Source organism: Jaculus jaculus, chromosome 5 (assembly GCF_020740685.1).
Source record: "Jaculus jaculus isolate mJacJac1 chromosome 5, mJacJac1.mat.Y.cur, whole genome shotgun sequence".
NCBI lineage: Eukaryota > Metazoa > Chordata > Mammalia > Rodentia > Dipodidae > Jaculus > Jaculus jaculus.
The window spans coordinates 30539885-30560744 of NC_059106.1; the positions used below are offsets into that span (position 1 = coordinate 30539885).

General features: G+C 43.2%; 1 protein-coding gene across 8 annotated transcripts in view; it reads left to right on the forward strand.

Moving 5' to 3' along the window:
• Window positions 1-20860, forward strand: part of Kiaa1217 (KIAA1217 ortholog) — an 815686-nt gene that overhangs the window by 390985 nt on the left and 403841 nt on the right. Inside the window, exon 1 of one of the 8 annotated variants that reach the window (XM_045151350.1) lies at window positions 12346-12447. The exons of the other annotated variants lie outside the window; for them this stretch is intronic. The gene's annotated coding sequence lies outside the window, so the exon portion shown is untranslated. Of the gene's footprint in view, window positions 1-12345; window positions 12448-20860 lie in introns of those variants that run through there. 8 annotated transcript variants of the gene reach the window in all.

The following is a 20860-nucleotide window of genomic DNA, read 5'->3' on the forward strand; positions in this document are numbered from 1 at the left end:
AAATGTTTAAAACTATATCTTTAAAAAAAGGGGGGGGGAGTTGGAGAGATGGCTTAGCAGTTAAGTGCTTGCTTATGAAGCCTAAGGACCCCAATTTGAGGTTCAATTCCCCAGGACCCACATAAGCCAGATGCACAAGGGGACGGCGCATGCGTCTGGAGTTTGTTTGCAGTGGCTAAAGGCCCTGGAACACCCATCCCCCCCCCCCCCTCCTTCTCTCTATGTTTCAAGGTAGGGTCTCACTCTAGCCCAGGCTGACCTGGAATTCACTATGTAGTCTCAGGCTGGCCTTGAACTCATGGAGATCCTCCCACCTCTGCCTCCTGAGTGCTGGGATGAAAGGCATGCGCCACCACACCCAGCAGATTTTCCTTTCTTTTTAAACAGTAATAGTCTACATGTTACTATTGCTCAAAAAGACAAAAACAAAAGCCTGAAATTTGTTCCAGCAAATCAAATCACAATAACCAGCAAAGGTAACATACAGTTGAAAACAGACGCCTATGTCTGTAGCTAGTGCCATCACAGAGAGCCCCAGCAGATGGGACACCCGAGAAACTTACAAAGAGTGGACACCCAGCTCCCACTTTAAGTCCCAAGGCCTTTTTCTCTAATTGCTATTACTGGAGTTATGTAATGTGTTAATAAATTATTCATTAAATTACTGACAAGCTTAAAGAATGCAAGTTTTTAAATTAGACTTAAAGCGTTTGTGTGTGCTTAGAAAACACCTGCCCCATAGAAATCTTTAAGCACCACTGGCTATGTAAGCCAAGCAAGGGTCTGCATGTGAACTTGTTAAATGTTTGCCAATTTCACTTGTCCATGTTTTGTGTGTACACTACTGTTCCTATACTTAGGAGCTGATGATGTTATATTCTTCAAAATATTCTAAGGAGCCCAGCGTGGTGGCAGACACCTTTAATCCCAGCACTCAGGAAGCAGAGGTAGGAGGATCTCCATGACTTTGAGGCCACCCTGAGACTATATAGTTAATTCCAGGTCAGCCTGGACCAGAGGAAAACCCTACCTTGAAAAAACAAAAGAAAAAAGAAAATTAAAAAACAAAACAAACAAACAAAAAAAAAAACCACAGATGAGACAATTCAGTGTTGTCAAGAAGTAAGTTCCTACCAGCTTCATCTGTAGTCCCAATAAAATCCCAGCAGAGAATTTTGTGGATAGTAACAAATTGATAATAAAGTCAATGCAATACGAAAAAGCAGTGTTGAAGGACTGATGCTGTCCAGCTTCAGGGCTTGATATAAAGCTATAGTAAGACAGAGCCTGGCACGGCAGGAAAAACTGATGCCCAGAAAGAGGAAGGAGCCCTCCTGTCACCAGCGCAGTCATGACAAAGGGACAAAAGGGCTCCTTTATCAAAGTGGACGTGTTAGTGTTTCCAAAGCCCGTGCTGGGGAGCTGGGAGGGCAGCTCAGGCAGAGCACTTCCCCACTATGAGTGAGGCTCGGGCTGCAGCTCCCAACATCCCAAAAGTAAATGAACAAACATACTGATGCTAGAATAACTAAACAAATGAAAAATAACAACACAAAAGGAATGCAGACACAGACCTTATACTTTTCACACAGTTGGCACAAAAGACTTTGATGTACATCACTAGACTATACAACTCCTGGCCTGAGCGTGCTGGGGAGATGCTGCCACAGGGGGACCGTACGTTTGAAGCTGGCTTGGGCTCTATGGGGAGACTTGGGGTGGGAGGAAGAAAGAGAAGAAGCAGAGGAAAGAAGGAAGGGGAGGAAGGAATTGAGGCAAGGGAAGATGGTATGGAATAAAGCAAGAGAAGAAAAGGGAATGGGAGGAGTAAAAAGCCACAGAACAGGAGAAAAGGCTTACGAAAGATGCTTGTGATGGAGGCTCATATCAAGAACATGCAAATAACTCTGGAAACTTAACAATAAGGAAGCAACTCAGTTAAACATGAGTGGGTAAGAGTGCTTGATACACATGCATTGGAACTTGAATTCTATCCCTAGCACCCACATGAAAAGCTAAGCATGGCTGTGTGTATCTGTAACTCTGGTGCTGAGGACACGGGCAGGATGCTTGGAATTTGATGAGAGACTGTCTCAGAGAAGTAAGGCAGAAGAGTGATAGAGGAGGACACATGACATCTTCCTCTGGTCTCTGCATATGTGTGCACCTAACACATGTATCTACATAGACATGTACTTACAGCACATGCACCAAAAATGAGGCTAAGATCTTAATACATGCCTCCTCAAAGATGGCACACAAATGGCCAATAAGCATTTGAAGAGATGTTCCCCAACTATGTCATAAGGGACATTGGAACAAAGCATCAATTCCCGACAAGCATTAGGCACGTAAACACAAAAATATAAAGGCTCAGCCACAGACCAGACAAAAGGTGTTTAGGAGAGGCACAGGCAGGTGGAGCCAAGGTTGCATCGGGACATGTTCAGGTACCAAAGATAGCAGCTTTTGAGTGACAATCTTTCAGCCAATACCAATATGAGACTGAAACCCTTAGAGCAGCTAGCTGGACCAGGCACAGATGAGCTTCTAATCCCTTCTGCCCACAAAACCAGTAGTATCTGTTCTTAGGAGCTGAGAGTCCTTTTATCCCAAGCTGCTGATGTCCCAGACACACACTGTTGGTCAGAGCAGGTCCATTGCAGAGCTACCTTGCCTCTGTGAAGAGTAATTGGATTCACTTCTCAGCAGATCTTTACTGAATACCTACTATATCCCAGGCCCTTTTCTAGGATGTAATCATGAATCTCACAAGAAAAGGCTTGGTCCCTGCCTTCATGTGGCTTCCCACCTGGAATGGAAGCTATTGTGGACATCAACACATGAGGCAGGAATGCACATAGGCACTCCCACTTGAGCTCTACAGTGTGGAAGGAGGGCCTGATCCAGGAGGAAATGGCCTTTGCGGCAAGGGAGAGTCTGCGGGCTGTTGGAAGAATGGGAGTTATTACGTAGTTGGAGGTCCTGGGTACACAGAGAATGCTACAGTGTGCTGGGGCTTTGTGCGATAATTCTAACAGTGCCTTTTAGATGGTGGCAGGTTATGTGACATGCTGTGCATAGTCACTTCCAGTGTATGAAGGTGGCAGAAGCAGATGTCTCTTCATATCAAAAGTTTAATTTGTGGCTGGGCACATTTTCCAGCCTCCTTTGCAGCGAGGTGTGAATGTACAATTATAGACCAACCAATAAGATGTAAGTACAGGGCTTCCAAAATGCATCTTTTGCCAGGCATGGTGGTGCATACCTTTAAGTGCAGCATGCAAGAAGCAGAGGTAGGAGGATTGCCATGAGTTTGAGGCCAGCCTGAGACTACATAGTAAATTCCAAGTCATTCTGGGCTAGAGCAAGACCCTACCTCAAAAAAAAAAAAAAAAAAAAAAAAGAGGAATCCAAGAGCATCTTCCAAAAGGGGCCATAAGGGGCTGGGAGATGACTCAGTTAGTAAACTTCTCTCTCAAGCATGAAGACCTGGGTTCACCCCTCAGTACAGGGTGCACCTGTAATCCCCACTTCTGGAGTGGCAGAGATCTCTGGGGCTCACTGACCAGATACTCTAACCTAATTGGTGAGCTCCAGCCCAAGGAGAGACCTTGTCTCCAGTAAAGGTGGGTGGCATTCCTGAGGGTGCCACCTGCGGCTGTCCTCTGGCTGCCACCCTTGTGCACAGGTGAGTGATATGCTAGGCGATGGGGCTGTGATTGCACATCCAGGCTCACTCCACTCTGCTGTTATCTCTGAAACATAAGGACGGACAACATCTCAACCCACTCTTCCAGTTTTCAGAGGGATTTTTGTTTGTTGTTTTTGTTTTTCTGCCTGAAAGTGGAGAATAGGAACAAATGCCCTTGCAAACTCCCCACATATATCTGTGAGTCACCAGTGCCTGACTGGCACAACTTGGAATTGATTATCTTGCCACATCAAATCTCCTAACAGTGGTTAACGCCATTAGCATCTTTCTTCAAAGAGACCTTGTACTTACATGAGGATGAAAATTGTTACCTAGCTGCCAAGGGGAAGAATAGTACCAGCAAGGTAATTGCTCAGTAATACATCCAGCAAATGAGAGAATTATTAATTTGTCTAGCCTGTAATTTTATTCAGTTCCTTTGGGGAGGCCAAATGTAGTGAAAATATAAGGCCCCATTTTTCAAAAAGAGTTTGTGTGTACTATTAATGATTGCTGTGACTGAATAATAAGACCACACAAATTTAAGGTATTTGGCATTGCTTTTATGGTATAATGAAATTTTGCAATCATGTGGCCAGGAGAGAAAAGTATATGTATATTTTTACTCAGGTCTTTCTATAAGCCTATGGCTCTTGTTCTTTCTGTATACCTAGAAATTTTTTTTTCAAAATAGTTTTGCTTTAATTTCTCTACCTTAAGCAAGCAGATTACAAACCCTTGTGGAGAAGTAGGATGAGAAATATTTCATTTGTAAATGTGAAATATTGCCCAATAGAAAATGACATAGGTCTTCAGTGCCCGTTTTCGTAGTAATGTTTCTTTATTATAAATTTGAGTTTTTTAGTTATATGGGAAAGTGCTTTGTAGATCAATACAGGTTTTACTTTCCTTTATGCGCATTTTAAAAATCAGATGATCTGATGGCTAACTTCCAAAATCTATTTTACTATTAGATATTCTTTGTGTATTCTTATAACTTAAATACTCAAATTCCAGCCACAGAGGCCTTTGTATTAATATTTTCAGTGGCACATTAATGTCTACCAAGAAGTATTGTGTTGTGGGTTTGTTTATGGCAGTAGTTATTTTTGATGTTCAGTATTTGGTACAAAACACAATTCTTACATGTTATGGAAACATAAAGTCTATTGCTGTCCTATTACCATACAGAAGCCAATGCAAGCCTTTAAAGGAAAAAAAAAGAACATCCTGTATGAATTTTCCAAAGATTGACTACGGGTAACCCATCTGATTGTGTATAGTTTAATTATTGGGATAAAGGGAGGAATAAATAGTTTCAGAGCTGCCTAATAAATGTAATTCTCTCAGGGAAAGATAAGTTCAGTATGAGATGATAAACGAATTCTGATTGAATAGCTTTCTAGCTAGTTGAACAATGTAATCTTTTCTTCTGTGCTCATAAAAAAAGATAGCTCCATCCTAAGACAGTATTTTCTAGTGTTATTTTAGGGAGAAAAATACCTGTTTCTTCAAACTTAAGGAAATAGATCTTATTGAACTAGGAAAAAAATTATCTAAAATAGCTTCAGTTATATTTTGATTTGTAAAACATAAATAGTTTTCACAGGACAAATGGAGTCACATTAGTCTCAGTGAATTTGCCTGACCTTCTTGCCTCTTCTCAAACACTTGTCCTTTGCAAATAGAAACACGGAAATTTCTAGGGCAGAAAAAATCAGAGCGTTATGTGTGACTGGAAGACATTTTACACAAGGAGGCTTGCATTTCTTTCTATCTAGCTTGAATTAATTATGAGTATTCCACTAGGTTAAAAATGTTCTGAGAACAAGTCATCAGAAGAAACTAAAATGTTATACACAGAGAAAAAGAAAGAGAATGATATATCATGAATGCTAGAGTTTGAAGGATTTAAAAAAAAAACTGTAGCTACTTTCTCCTTCTTCCATAACAAGTAGATTCACGGCTAAGTCTTTCTACTCTATCGTTGGTGGGATTCCACTGGCCCACTATAGCCAGCCAGCCAGCCAAGTCCAACATGTTTAACTTCTTTCTAACACAAAAGTCTGTTTGTTTTGAGCTGTGTGTACATGCGTGTGTAGATGCATGTGTCACACCGCATGCAGAGGTCAGAGGACCTTCTACGTTGCTTAAGGCACAGGATCTCTTGTCCACTACTCCATGAGCCAAAAGCTGGCCCTGGAGCTTCTGAGAAATTCGATCCCTACTTCTCATCTCGCAGTAGGTGTGCCTCTAGCTTTTGTTTTGTTTTCTTTTGAGGTAGAGCCTGGCTCAAGCCCAGGCTGAACTCCTGCCTCAGCCTCCCTAGTGCTAGGGTTACAAACATTTATCACCCCACCCATCTTAGGTGGCTTTACTTTGCTCCACAGGCTCAAATTTACACCATAGGATGGCGGAGTCAGTAGCATCTTCCCAAAATTTATGCCTACTCAGAACTCCAGAATGTAACCTTACTTAGTAATTAATTTTTTTTTATTTCTACAATTTGGTTAATATGAAGTCTCTTAAGTAAGGTTGACCCCAACTCCAATGACTTGTCCTTATGAGAAGAGGGAAAGACAGAAACATAGCAAAAAAAAAAAAAAAAAAAAAATCCCATGTGAGCACAGACTGTAGTGTTGACAGGAGAGGGGCAGAGAAGCGACACGAGCTGTAGGAGGGGTGTCCTGCGGCTGTCCCTGATCATGGCAACCAGACGCTCGCCCAGACAGCTCAGTCACATTCCACCTGTCATACGTGCATGGCCATGAGACTGCAGACAGAGCAGCGCTTCCAGAGCCTCCAGCCAGAATCAACAGTAAGAGGGAAAAATTCAAAGTTTACCAGTTAAATGAATAGCAAGCATGTCTCATTCATCCCTAGTAAGTTACAGCAGATGTGTCCTGCATCGTGAGAATCAACACCTGGAGATGGAATCTCAAATGTGCCACCAAGTTTCCTTGCTGTCAATGGAACCAGGTCTGATGTGACAAGACTTAGAAAAGATCTCCAAGAAAGCCACTTGCCCTGAAAAGACAATGCTGGTTTAAGATGTGAATATTATTGAAGACAGGATTATCTAGTCTAATCCCCCCCCTTATTTTTTGGTCTGGTTTTGTTGTTTGTTGTTTGTGAGATAGGGCCCCCCTATAACTCATGGTTCTCCTGCCTCTGCCTCTGCCTCTGCCTCCTGAAGATGGAAATTACAGGTATGTACCACCATGCCCAGCTCATCAGACTGTTTTCATTAGGGAAGGAATCTTGCTCATATAATCAGTGTAGAGGCTATATGAGAATCTAGAAAGGAATTCCATAAATGGTTCCTAAAACAGTACTTCTGAGCAGAGCAGAGCTGACCTGTGATGGAGCTCCATCCTCCCTTCCCCCCATCCCCGCTTCACCACAGATCAGGAAACCCGACCCGCTGCAGACCCCTGTCTCTTACTGCCAGAGGCAACACCCAGGGGGCTGAGAGCTGCGCTCTCCCCTGCCCTTCGTTGAGAATTCGAGGCTGCAGAGTGGAGAAACCTGACAACCAGATCTTCTGGCAGGACTGGCTACATAATATGTGTAGCTTAGCGTTGCACTCTCTTCACAGCATTATGAAGCGTGAAGGCTGTTGGGGAGATGGTTCAGGGGTTGAGAGCACTTGCTGCACAAGCATGAGGACCTGAGTTCAAACCTCAGCACCCACAAGAAAAAGCCGGGTATAGCCAAGTATGCCTGTAGCCTCAGCCCTCATGGGGGCAAAGATAGAAGGCTCTCTGGGGCTCACTTGTCAGCCAGTGTAACCACAAAACAGTGAGTTCCAGGTTTTGAAGGAAACATGGCTGAAGAGCAACAGAGGAGACATCCTATGTCCTCCTTTGGCTTCTGCACATATGTATCTATGCACAAACATGTGCACACATGTGTGCATATGCCACATACTACCTATACTATGCCACAAGCACAAAAATCAGTCAACATAGCTACAATAAAGCTTTAAATCAAATGTGGGTGGGGTCCCCGTGTGATGAATCCCACCTGAACTGTTAGCCTGCTAATCTATACCCACCCACCAAATGGATGCTTCATGGGCTCTGTTACTGGTCCCCAGGATGTCTGCACTTGATGGGAATCTGTAAGAGTATAGGGCTCTCACTGCAAAGGAGTCTGGGAATGTCCTTTCTAGCTGATCGACTGGAGCTGCACAAGTTCGAATTCCAGAAGCGAAGATAGCTTTTGGCAGAGCACACTGTCCTCCCCTCATGCAGACTCACCCTGCAGGAGCCACAGCTGCCCGCTCACTGCCTCTAACACAAACCACAGTCATAGCATTCCTTCCATTCCTTCTCTGTTCCAGGCATGTGCTAGGTGCCCAGAGCATGGTGGTGATGAAGAATAATGTGGTCTCCATCTCTGAATTTCCCTCATGTGGGTGAAATTCAAATTTTAGTAAGACATAAACAAAATGGGATCATTTTTATACCATGATTGCAGAGTTGCCATGCCTATAAAGTAGATTTCTAAACTATTCAGTTGGGACTGGAGAGATGGCTCAGCGGTTAAAAGTGTTTGTTTGCAAAGCTTGCCAGCCCAGGTTTGATCTCCAGTACCCACGTAAAGCCAGATGCACAAAGTGGCATATGCATCTGGAGTTCATTTGCAGTAGCAAGAGGACCTCAGGTCCTCACACACACTCATTCATTCTATCTCTCTCACTCTCTCTGCTTGCAGATAAATAAATATAAATCCTTTTTTAAAAAAATAAAACACCATTCTTCTCCCTGAAACACCATTTATTCTCTGCCAACACTCATCCCTCATTTCCTCCCATTTCCTGTCTCACCTCCCTCCATGCCATTTTCAACAACAGAGCTAGAGAAATCCTTTTGAAAATGTATGTCAGCTCACACATTCCCCCAGCTTAGATCCTTGCCATAGTTTTTCATTGCCCTTGGAAGATAGCCAAACCTTTTCCTCTTTCCTGACAAGAGCACACACCATCTGCCTGTGCTTATCACTCACCCTCCCCGACTTGCCCACTAAGCCACACCAGAGTCCCTTCTGTGCTTTAGGAAATGCCACCTCGGGTCCTACTTCTGCCTTTGAACGAACGTCTCCTGGCCCGTTGCACAGCTGGCCCATCCTTCTCACTTCCAGCGTTCTATACAATAACACCTCAGGACGGATCTTCCTGACTACATGCCTGTGATACCACCTCCTCAGCCCAGTGCCCGTGCATCACATCACTGCTTATTTCTCCCCAGTGACTTATCATTATCTGTGGCTGTGCTTCCTGCCCACGGGCCAGACGTCTTGCCTATACAATTGGTTCCTGTACAGCAAATTTAGCATAGTTCTGTAACATAGAACAACTCAAGAAGTATTTACGGATGGGGCTAATGACATGCCTCGGTGGGTAAAGTCCCTTGCTTGCAAACTCTGCTGGCCTGGGGTTCAATTCCTCAGCACCCACATAAAGCCAGACACAAAGTGGCAGGCACATGCATTGGACATGCCTTTGCCTCAGCAATACACACAGGTGCAAACACACATACACAGACAGACACACACACACTAAATAAAATAAAAATTTAAAAAGAAAAAAACTTTCTGATAGGCTGACTTATTGACAAGTTGGTGGGCAGAAAAAAACAAACAAACAGCTATGTTCATGAGACCTTGAAAGTAAAGTCAGCATTCATCACTGAAGCTAAAGGAAGTAAACATAAAACCTAAGCTTGATTTAAGATGGCTGTCAAGTTCAGGACACCAAAGCAGAGAATTCAAGAGCTAGCAATCAAGTCAAGCAAGTGAGCTCTTCTGGAAAATCTGCAGGCTGGCTTTGGGGTGAAGGCCAGGCTTGAAACTGTCCAGTGCATAGATGACCCCGTGTCCGCTCGCCGACTGCTCTGACTTGTCTGCTTCCTGTTCACACGCTGTGTGTGTTCATGCAGTCAGATCGCCGCTCTCAGGGCCAGAGCTCGGCCCTCGGGCGGCGACCCCTGCAGTCCAAGTAGCATCGAGGGGCTCCCTGCTTCCTAGCCGGGCTCCTTCCTTAGTCACGGCGGGTGCTGTGCATCGGCCAAGCAGCGGCACTTCAGGTTTGTCCTTTCAGCCTGATTCACAGCCCAAGGTGGGGTGGCCAGCCACCCGGATTCTTTAGGACTGAGGAGATGTCCCCAGGGCCTTGGGTTCTAAAGCTGGGACAGTCAGGAGCAAATCATGGTACCTTAGTCCCCCTTGCTCAGAACTGCCTATTACACTTCTGTTTGCTCCAAGTCTTCATCCTCCAAGTGGTAAGCTCATTCCACATCCGTATCCTGCCTCCTCCCGATGCTCAGGGTCCACCTCGGATGGCTTTGTGGTACTGCTCCAGACCTCCGCTCGGCCGCTCTTGAGTTCCCTCTCTGGGGCACCCAGATGCGTCCTTGTGTTCTGTCATTCCACAACACCTCTACATGGTCTGGTCCATCTTGTCTCCTGGAAACTTTGGATTTCCCCACCTGAAGGTCCCCCCAAAAGCCCTGCCACATTTACCTGGGCGTACGGGGGAACAGTTGAGCCATCACCACTGACCTTCACCCTGACTGAATAGCTCAGAAAAGAAAAATCATACAGTTCAGTAGTATCTGACACATTGAAGAGAAATCTGCAGGATTTTTCTATAGAGGACCAGATAGAAAAATATTTGGGACATTGTGGAACATGTTGTCTCTGTTAGAACTAGCCAAATCTACTGTTGTAGCAGAAAAAAACACGTATAAGCAATAGAGAAAAAAATATTGGTGTGACTGTGTTGTAATAAAACTATTTATAAATATAGGTCATGTGCCTAAGTTGGTCCAAGCATAGTTTGTGAACTCCTGATGCAGACTGTTCTTTCAGACAATGTAAAAAGATTTTTTATTAAACATACAAAGCTTTTCATTGACCTCGTCACCTACATGAGGCCAGGTCATAGCCTACTTCCTTCGCCATATGGAAGTCTTTGCTTCTTTGCATTATTTACTCAAAGTTAGCCCAACCAAAATGAATTGTTGCCCAAAGATTTTGACACAGAAACAAAGACCATGCAGTTCTTATTCCTGAAGGGATTATTTAGCGGACTTTGCAGAGTGAAAGAGGGTATAGACTTAGGGGACGCGTTAGGGTCATTAAGATTAATACCTGGTTGCTGTTTGGAAGTTTAAGGGGATGGCTTTTCCTCCAGTGGGACTTCTCTTAGGGGCAGTCATGGCCCCACACTTGGTAATAAGAAAGGAAATAGCCGGGCATGGTGGCACATGCCTTTAATCCCAGCACTTGGGAGGCAGAGGTAGAAGGATCGCCATGAGTTCAAGGCCACCCTGAGACTCCATAGTGAATTCCAGGTCAGCCTGAGCTAGAATGAGACCCTACCTCGAAAAAAAAAAAAGAAGAAAGAAAGAAAGGAAATGACTACGAATTATAGGTTTTTTTAAATTTTTATTTATTTATTTATTTATTTGAGAGCGACAGACACAGAGAGAAAGACATATGGAGAGAGAGAGAATGGGTGCGCCAAGGCTTCCAGCCTCTGCAAACGAACTCCAGACGCGTGCGCCCCCTTGTGCATCTGGCTAACGTGGGACCTGGGGAACCGAGCCTTGAACTGGGGTCCTTAGGCTTCACAGGCAAGCGCTTAACCGCTAAGCCATCTCTCCAGCCCCGAATTATAGTTTTAAAGCTGAGTTTGAGGTTCTTAGTTACTCTTTTTCAGACTCAAAAATAATCATTCTGTGGGTGGGGCTCTGTAACTGTGAGTGGCCCTCATGGAGTCCTGCTTCCCTCACTTGGTGATGATCTGGAGCCAACCAGTGTCTTCACAATGGGCTTTTAAATGTTGTCCTCAGAATACACTTTCACAGGGAAAAGGGCGAAAGGAGAAAGAAAACATTAGTAACATTTAAAAATAAGCTAGGGAACATGCTTACGATAGGTATGTACTTGGAAGTGGTTAATATCAAGGAAGAAATCTGAGAGCTGCAGGTGGTGAAAAGAGAAGCATGGGAAAGTGCTCTCTCCTGACAAAAGTCCTCATGTGCAGTTATGTGTGCCCAGGGGCGAGATGAGATTGAAGTGGGGATAATGTCAAGCAAGGTGCTAAAGTATTGCTGACCTGCCTCCTACAGATCTTTGCTTTTGGAGTTACCCCAGATGACAAGTGTTGTGTTTAGCAGGAGGCAACACATATGTGCTCAGTGCTGAGCCCAGAAAACTGAGAGCCTTCACAAGTCAGCTCCACACCCCCTGAATCTGGGCTTCGGTAGGGAGTCCACAGCAGGAAATCCTCCATCTGTTTTCCTTTACTACAAGGAACTTCTGAGAATGAGTTTATTTCTCTTCAAACATCCTCATGTTGCTGTGACAGCACTGGGCTGAAGGATGAGAAAGTCAGGAAGACAAGAGGATGCCTTCAAATGGACACAGCCAGGACAGGAACACTTCTGAATTAGAGCCTAGTTTTAGACACTGTTTATTTTTCTCTTGGTGCTTACATTCCAATTTTTCTTTCCTTCTATATTTTTTTCTTTGTTTTTAAGGGAAGTCTTTTTTTTTTAATGAGTTCCTAATAGAACTTGGATATTTGGAGAAATAAATATAAACAGAAGTTTTCTGAAGGACTTTTTCCATGGATTAACAGAGTAACCTTGAGGTCCAAAGAATTAAAGTTAGATTAGTCTTTCTTTATGAACAAAAAAACCCCCTAATTTGGACTTCCGGATTATTTTTAAATATCACTGCAAGTAAGTACTTTGTTTGTTCTCTTTTCTTCATTTTAATCCTTTAATTAGCATCTTTTTGCATATTGTAATCACAACAAAATTACTAATTCAACTATAAATATAAGTGAAATGATTTCCCAACCCATAAATTAATTACAAGCGAATCAGTGAAATTTCTGCTCTTAACACTGCTTAGCAGGTAATATTTGTAGTCATGTTTGTTTTATGTAGAGAATTAATCTCATTAACATTCTAAATGAATATCTTTTGCCTCATTACCTTGAATGCATAAATGATATTTTAAATTAGAAAATAAACAAGTTGGGCTGGAGAGATGGCTTAGCAGTTAAGCGCTTGCCTGTGAAGCCTAAGAACCCTGGTTCGAGGCTCGATTCCCCAGGACCCACGTTAGCCAGATGCACAAGGGGGCGCACATGTCTGGAGTTCATTTGCAGTGGCTGGAGGCCCTGGCGCACCCATTTTCTCTCTCTCTCTCTCTCTCTCTCTCTCTCTCTCTCTCCCTCTTTCTCTCTGTCACTCTCAAATAAATAAATAGACAAAAAAATTGTTGCAGGCATATCAAACTTACTTTTCTGAAATATTTAGGTAGATTTTCTGAACAATCTGTAAATCTAGGGAGTCAATTTTGATGACTTTAGTGAGCGTCTTATGAAAATGCCATGGAACTATTTCACAGATGTGGGAGGGAAATATTCTTAAAGGGTATGGAAACATTAAGCCATTCAGCCACTGTTACCTTTCTGCAGCTACAGTATAGAGTGGAGCTATCACTGGGTCTGTGTAGGAGTTCCTTTAGGACTCAAGAATCTACAGCTGCAACCCTAATCTAGCTGGATGTGGGTACATGTGCACAGATGATCCCAGAAACCCACAAGTGGCTAACGTGTCCGCCCTATTTCCCTGGAGATGCCGACCTTCTACCTCCCAGCCTCATCTCTCTTGCCCTTTGGATCAGCTGCAGATCCTGAGGACACTATTAAGAGAACCTATTTTTATTCCCTGCTTCCCCGGGGGAAGAAATGGCTACTTGGATTTCTATCTAGCAGGAAGGAACATAGGGATGACCCATCATCTGTGCTTCTTCCATATCCCGTGTTTCTCTCTTTACGATCAAACCCAATCTGTATTCCAGCTTTCCATCAAATGCTGGTCTGGAAGGACACATTCAAGATCAGGTTATGGGTGGGTCGCACTTCCATGTCATTCTCTCCATCTTCTGCTAGCCTTTGAATGCCATCTGTTTTTCCCTCCAAGAAACACGATTGCCGTTCCCTGTATGTTGTCCAGGCCAAGTGCTCCAAAAGCTGTCCCATTTCTGTTCCTCCTTCCAGTTAAAAATCATTATCTGCCAGGCCATCTGTTAATTTCACTCAGCTGAATGTATTATTTCAGATCTATAGGTGTCCTTTAAATTGTCCCCTATGTGGCATGTGGCAGCTAGATGCAGTCCATGGGCAAAGCTCTGCCGTGAATGACAGGAATCTGTGTTCCACTTTTGCAGCAGTTCCAATCCTGTAATCATGGACGGCCACAAACCATGCTTCTAGGAAGGGTCAGACATCTGGGAACTGTGAGCAATGAAACAAAATGAGAGTTCAGCCCTTACCGTCCCAGAAGGTTGTTTCATTTGGACAAGTGACCCACTCTCTGAGTTAGTTGTGCTGGGTTCTGTGGCGCACAGGAGACGTCCTTCTATGGATGCTGGCTACTCACCAGCTCTAAAGGTCTTGCTGCTCTAGCCTTACAAAGGACAGCGTTGTGGCAATGCACTTGCCTAGTGTACACCAGGTCTTGGTTCCACCCCAAGTATCCACACACACACGGAGATGGTTCTACTTGTCATACTCCTTATGCACCAAGTGAGAAAATGCTCAGTAGGTTGTCCCCTCTGCTAATTGGCCTGTTGCTTACTGCTAAATGAGAACTAAACTTGGACTTTTTTTTCCTCCAGTGTATTTTATAGTGCTGGATTTCTTTTAAAATAATACTTTATGTATTGAGAGAGAGAGAGTGGGTGGGGTGCACCAGGGTCTCCTGCCACTACAAATGGACTTCAGACACACGCACCACTTGGTATATCTGGCTTCACATAGGCACTGAGGAGTCAAACTCTGGCCTTCAGGCCTTGCATGTAAACGCCTTTAACTGCTGTGCCAGCTCTCCAGCCCCTCTTTTTGAAAGTCTCACTTGTATGAGTGTGTGTATACGTGTCTGTGTGAATGTCGGTGTATGTATGCCACCGTGTACCATGTGCATCACAGGACAACTTCAAGGGTCCGTCCTTACCTTCTTTTAGGGAGGGTTTCTTTTTTAAATATCTTCACTTATTTATGAGAGAGAGAGAAAGAAAGAAAGGAAGTATTGGCATACCAGGCTTTCCTGCAACTGCAAGTGACAACCAGACAAATGCACCACTTTGTGTGTCTGGCTTTACGTGGATGTTGGGGAATTGAACCCAGGTCATCAGGCTTTACAAGCAAGAACGTTTAAACCACGAAGCAATCTCTGTAGCCCAAAGCAGGGTTTCTTGTTCACCACTGTGTGTGCCAGGCTAGCTGGCCTGCAAGCTTCCAAGGATTCTCTCGTCTCCGCTTCCTACGTCACTGCAGCGGTGCTGGGATGACAGATGCGAACTTTGTGTCCGGCCTTGAGTGGGCTGCGGGGATCTGAGCTCGGGGCAGCACAGCACGCTTGTGCAGCATGCGCCTTTGCCCGTTAAGCCATCTTGCCAGCCCCTATTTCTGAGTTTCAAAAGACATCAAGCCACCTCAGACAGCTTTTCTTTATAAAGCAAATGGCTTGCTTTGAGTAGCGCTTTTATAAATGCGTGTTCTGGGTGAACCTGAAGCACCATTCCTGTGTACTAGGAGATGATGAAGTGATGATGACATTTAATGAGGACTGAGTGCCATCAGTTGCCAGGTGTGACACTTAGTATTCTGTCATGCTTATCACATCACATCTTCCTTCACCCACTTGTAATTCAGGTAATGTAAGCAACCTCCTTCGCATATTTCAATGGATGAAGAGCAAAATCATCCTAGAATTCTCCTATAAGCTGCCACTCTTTTTACATTTTTCGTCATTGTTTCTTTCACTCAGCCTAACTACTAAGGCTGTAGAATAGCCAGGCTCCATTTCATATTATCTCAGCTCATGGAAGCACTTCTGGCCGAGAAATGGGCAGCTGGGATCAGGTGGCCGGCTGGGGCATGGTGGAGAGGGAGGAAGACTGAAGCAGCAGAAGTGAGTTTGGGTGTCACGTGTTGAGAACAGAGCTCTGTTTTCTCTGTGTGAGGTGTGACTTCACCCCATGCCACATGGTAGAGGCTTCAGCATCTGCAGGCTGCTGGGGGTAATGAGAAAACAGCACCTTAATGAGCAAGTGTCCTCAGCTGTCTGTGTTAGGCCAGGTTTTCACTGTGAGCAAATAGGTGTTTAAAAGATGGAATGAAGTCTTTCAAATTACAGGATGAGGGAATCAGAATTTTTTGGCTGTCATAAATCATATACATTAAGGAAACTTTACTATAACATCTACTCTTACGGTGTATCACTTGTATCATTACATATGTCAGCGTTGGTAAACAGGCACTCCAGACAAAAGACATGTGCTGTAGTCAACAACAAAACAGTGAATAAAGGGGCTGGAGAGATGGCTGTGCACTTCTTTTTTCTTGTCTCTTTTGGTAGGGCAGATTGGTCTTAACCTTATGGCATTGAGTTGCCTCAGCCTCCCAAGTACTGGAATTTCAGGTGTGAGCCACCATACCCAGCTCTGCTGGGACATTCTCATCTCTCCCCTATTCCTTCACAGGAATTCAAGGATAAGCTTCTAGAATGTTGAGATCTACATTCACTTATTTGCAGGCCAGGATCTGCTTCCTTGCCACATTGCTCTTTAGAACTCTCTATCTCATACCTGGGTCTCTCCCATGCTTTTTCTTTTCTTTTCTTTTCTTTTTTTTTTTTTTGTTTTTTGTTTTTTTGCAAGCTCAATAATGAACTTGGAAAAATGATGTCTTCTTATCTGTTATATCTAAGTGTTTATAGTGAAAAAGCTTTCACACTTTATTGAGGAAAAAAGTGCAGAACAAGAAATTCTACTTTGACTTCTTTGACATAAATTTTTTTTAAACTAAGTATTTTATATTCTCCATGCAGTTTTCTTACTAGCTTCTGTAGAGATGTAGGCTGTCCAAACTCAGCTTGAAAATTATTAATCTAGCATAACCCTAACATAGTTCTATATAACCTCTGAGGAGGGGCACTTCTTTGAACTTCTGCCATAAAAAAGCCTGAGGAGTATTAAAAATGATGGGTAGGGCACAGGGAAGGCTATGTCCTACTTAGAGAAAATATTCAGGGAGTGGACTGTAGAGCATCAGCTATTTTCTGAAACATTGCAACTGTTTTGTTTTTCCTTGAGAGACCATATTTTAAATGGGCTATTAAGATATCTTTTATGTATAATTCAGTGGTAGAATTATCTAGAATGCATGTGGTTCAGTCTCCAGTGCTACCAAAAAAAAGTGTGCTCTTTATAATCCTAGAATTTTATGATTTTTCAACTGCCTTGAAACATTTCCCTAACAAATCTTGCAGACTATATGCAGCTTTAACCCAAATACTAAGTATCAAAAGATGTTAAATTTTCTCAAAAGAAACATCAAACTTTTTCCATTTACCAAAATCTATAGAAATGAAATAAACTCTAGTCAACCTGTCTTCTGTTGTTAATAATCCTCTGATCTGACTCTCTGCATGTAATTTTGGTGACATCTCAAAAGAACCAGTCAACTAATTATTTTACATGTTTATTTTGGCATAGGATCTCATGTAGCTCAAGCTGGCCTCAAACTCGAACTTGAACGAGAGCTTGGCCTCTAATTCAAACTTGGTTATGTAGTCAAGGATGACTTCGCAAGCAAGTGCCTTTAACTGCCTAGCCATCTCCCCAGCCTAAGGCTGACTTTGAAGTTCTGATCTTCCTGCCTCCATCTTCCAAATGTTGAGATTAGAGGCATGTGCCAACATGTCCAGCTGTGTGCAATGCTGAGGATCAAATGCAGGGCTTCATGCATGCTAGATAGGCATACTAACAACTGAGCTATAGCCCCAGCTTATTTTGTGTTTAAACAAAAATACTTTTTGTTTTCATCAGAAAAGGACATAATTGGTGGATTAAAAAAGATAAGTTATTGAATACTGTGTAAACATGACCTATCTCAGAGTATGCACTGTTAAAAGCTTAGATTATTTTCACTGAAACTAGCTATGATTTTGAGATACTTTTCCCTAAAATTCTCTTTGGAAGCAACAAGTTAGTGATAAGTCAGTTATAAGACACACTTGAAATAAAAAGAAAAGACTCATATAAAAATAGCAAATAACCTTTCAGCAGTCTATCCAAAGTTGTTTCAGAATCTGGAGCATATTATTTGGGATCAAATATCTAAAACAAATCACTACAAAAATAAATCCATGTCTTTGCTGGGTTGCCTCCTGTGTTGGAATTGAGGTGGAGCCAGTTGTTAGCTGCATGAGGAGAGGCCAGACGCTGATCTTGTTATTTTCTTAATTACAAATTATCATTTCCAGCCCTTGTCAGTGGTTTACAATGGCAATAATCCCTTGCCAAACAGTTGTTACTCTAGATCCTAAGAGGCTTGCCAGAATGTTAACCTCAGCTCAACCCCGCATAATCACAGGGAGGGTCTGAAAGGTCAGTAATCATTTCTAGAAAATTATCAAGCGTGGGCTGCACCCTGGGTTATGTAACCTGCTTTAAAAATAATATTAATGTGTTTGTCATTTTCAATGATGGGGACAAGCAAGGCAAATGAAAGTGCTTAAATCCTTATCTTTTGGACTGAAAAGGAGGGGTCTCCAGAAAGTGCTGACACTTTGGTTCCCTGGGTCCACAATGCACACAGCCTCCTGATGTGTGGCTTGGCCTGTCATGGAGGTTCACTCATCCATGTGAGGCATGAAAGGGCTTCCGGCTTGTACATGGCTGTGGCACATTCCTTTAGTTCTCTAACAAAGCTTTGAATCTGTGGCTGTGGCTAATGAGCATGAAGTTCCAGGAGAAGCGGGGCGCAGATACCCACTGCCCGTCAGGGTGAGTGCCAAGCCGGGAGTTGTCACCAGGAGAAGCCAGGGCCAAGGGCTGTGGTGCGGGGTAACCACTAGCTTCACATCCTGCCTTTACCATCTGGCCATGTGATCCCTTGCTAATTTACACTACACTGTTACTATATTGCCTGTGCTGTCATTGCCAAGATACTCACAGAGCCATGACAGAGTGCATGTCTCTTTTCAAGAGAATCTCGGGGCTGGAGAGGTGGCTCAGTGGCTTAGGAGTTTGTCTACAAAGCCTTCCAACCTAAATTCAACTCCCCAGAACCCACGTAAGGTCAGATGCAGCAGTGCATGCATCTGGAGTTCCTTTGCAGTGGTTGGAGGCTCTGATGTGCTCATTCTCTCTCTCTTTCTCTCCCTCTCTCTCTCTCTCTCTCTCTCTGTTTGCAAATAAATAAAATAAATAAATTTTAAAGGCAGAAAGAGAGAGAATTTCCATGAACTCTACTTTAGCTACACTGTCTATTTTCCCCTAGCACAGAAATCATTCCCTCTTTCTATAGAGTAGCTGTCCTATTCTGCCTGAGGTCTTGTGTGGTGAAATAAGTGCTGGCAGTGGCCCATGCTGAGCTGGTGAGAAAGACACTCCTACTATGAACAGAAAAGGTTGAATACAGAGTTCCAAAGAGATTTTTGGTTTTTGATTTAAGCTTTCAGTGATGGGTCTTGCTACAATATGGTGGAGGAAGAAGTGGGGAGTGACAAAGAAGATTCAAGAAAAAATAGTTCTTATCTGTTATTTATTATGTTTAGTCAAGGAAACTAGACAAATAAGGTTATTAAAATCAGAACTTTGCAAGGCCACCGAAGATCTCAATATTAATGTTTCCAAGAATGCTTATTAGTTTCATTTGGCCAATGATGCATTAGTGACCTCATACTTCTAAATGCTGTTGAACGTATCTTCAGTAAAAGTAATTAACCTTGAAATGTATAATCATTACTTTGTGTGTGCGTTTATGTGTGTGTGGGAGCAAAGGCACACGCATCCATGCTGCATGTGTGCAGGTCAGAGGTCAGCATTGGGTGTGGGTCCTCATCTTCCACCTTCTCTGGGGCAGAGTCTCCTGTCCACCACTGGACACACCGGGCTAGCTGGCCTGCAAGCTTCCACCTCCCATTGCACCACAGGAGTGCTAGGGTTGGACACCTGCCACTGCCCCTGGCTTCATGTCGGTTCTGGGGAGCCAATCTCGGGTCCTCACACCGTCACAGGAAGTGCTTTACCTGATGAACAATTAACCATCAATTTATAATTCTGAAACTTATAGGACATAACTTATAGGACTTTCCTTCACATGCATTGATAATCTTGATTTTTGAATGGCCTTCTCTGTACAATGTGATTCTGTCATCTCCTGTCCACGATACCTGTTACCTATCATTTTTACTTATCCTACAACTTCCTTTTAATTATCCCTGGAAAGTTGATTTGAACTTCATCCTATCCAGATTGGCCTCCCAGCCCTCTGTTTGTCATAGAGACTTTTTCTCTCTTTTTTAAAAAATTGTTTTATTTTTATTTATTTATTTATCAGAGAGAGAAAGGCAGAGAGAGAGAGAGAAAAAAAAAATGGGTGCACCAAGGCCTCCAGCTGCTGCAAACAAGCTCCAAACACACACGCCACCTTGTGAATCTGGTATATACAGGTCCTGGGGAATCAAACCTGGGTCCATTGGCTTTGCAGGCAAGCACCTTAATCGCTAAGCCATCCCTCCAGCCCCTAAAATATTTATTTATTTATTTATTTATTTATTTGGTTTTTCAACGTAGGGTCTCTCTCTAGCCCAGGCTGACCTGGAACTCACTATGAGTCTTAAGAAGGCCTTGAACTTATTGCGATCCTACTTCCTTTGCCTCCCAAGTGCTGAGTTTAAAGGCGTGTGCCACCACACCTTCTTTCTCTTTTGATAAACATTTCATTGGTTCTTTCCGACTCTGATGGATTCATGATCTCAGGTATCCTGTGTCTCTCTGGCCCAATTCCTTCTTTCCTTTGCCTCCCACTACCTTTTACCTGTGACAAGACTTTAGTCCCCTTTTATTTATTTTATTTATTTATTTATTTATTTATTTATTTATTTATTTATTTTTGGTTTTTTGAGGTAGGGTCTCACTCTAGCCCAGGCTGTCCTGGAATTCACTGTATAGTTTCAGGGTGTCCTCAAACTCACGGCAATCCTCCCACCTCTGCCTCCCGAGTGCTGGGATTAATGGCATGTGCCACCACACCCAGCAAGACTTCAATCTTTTAAATTTGCAGACTAT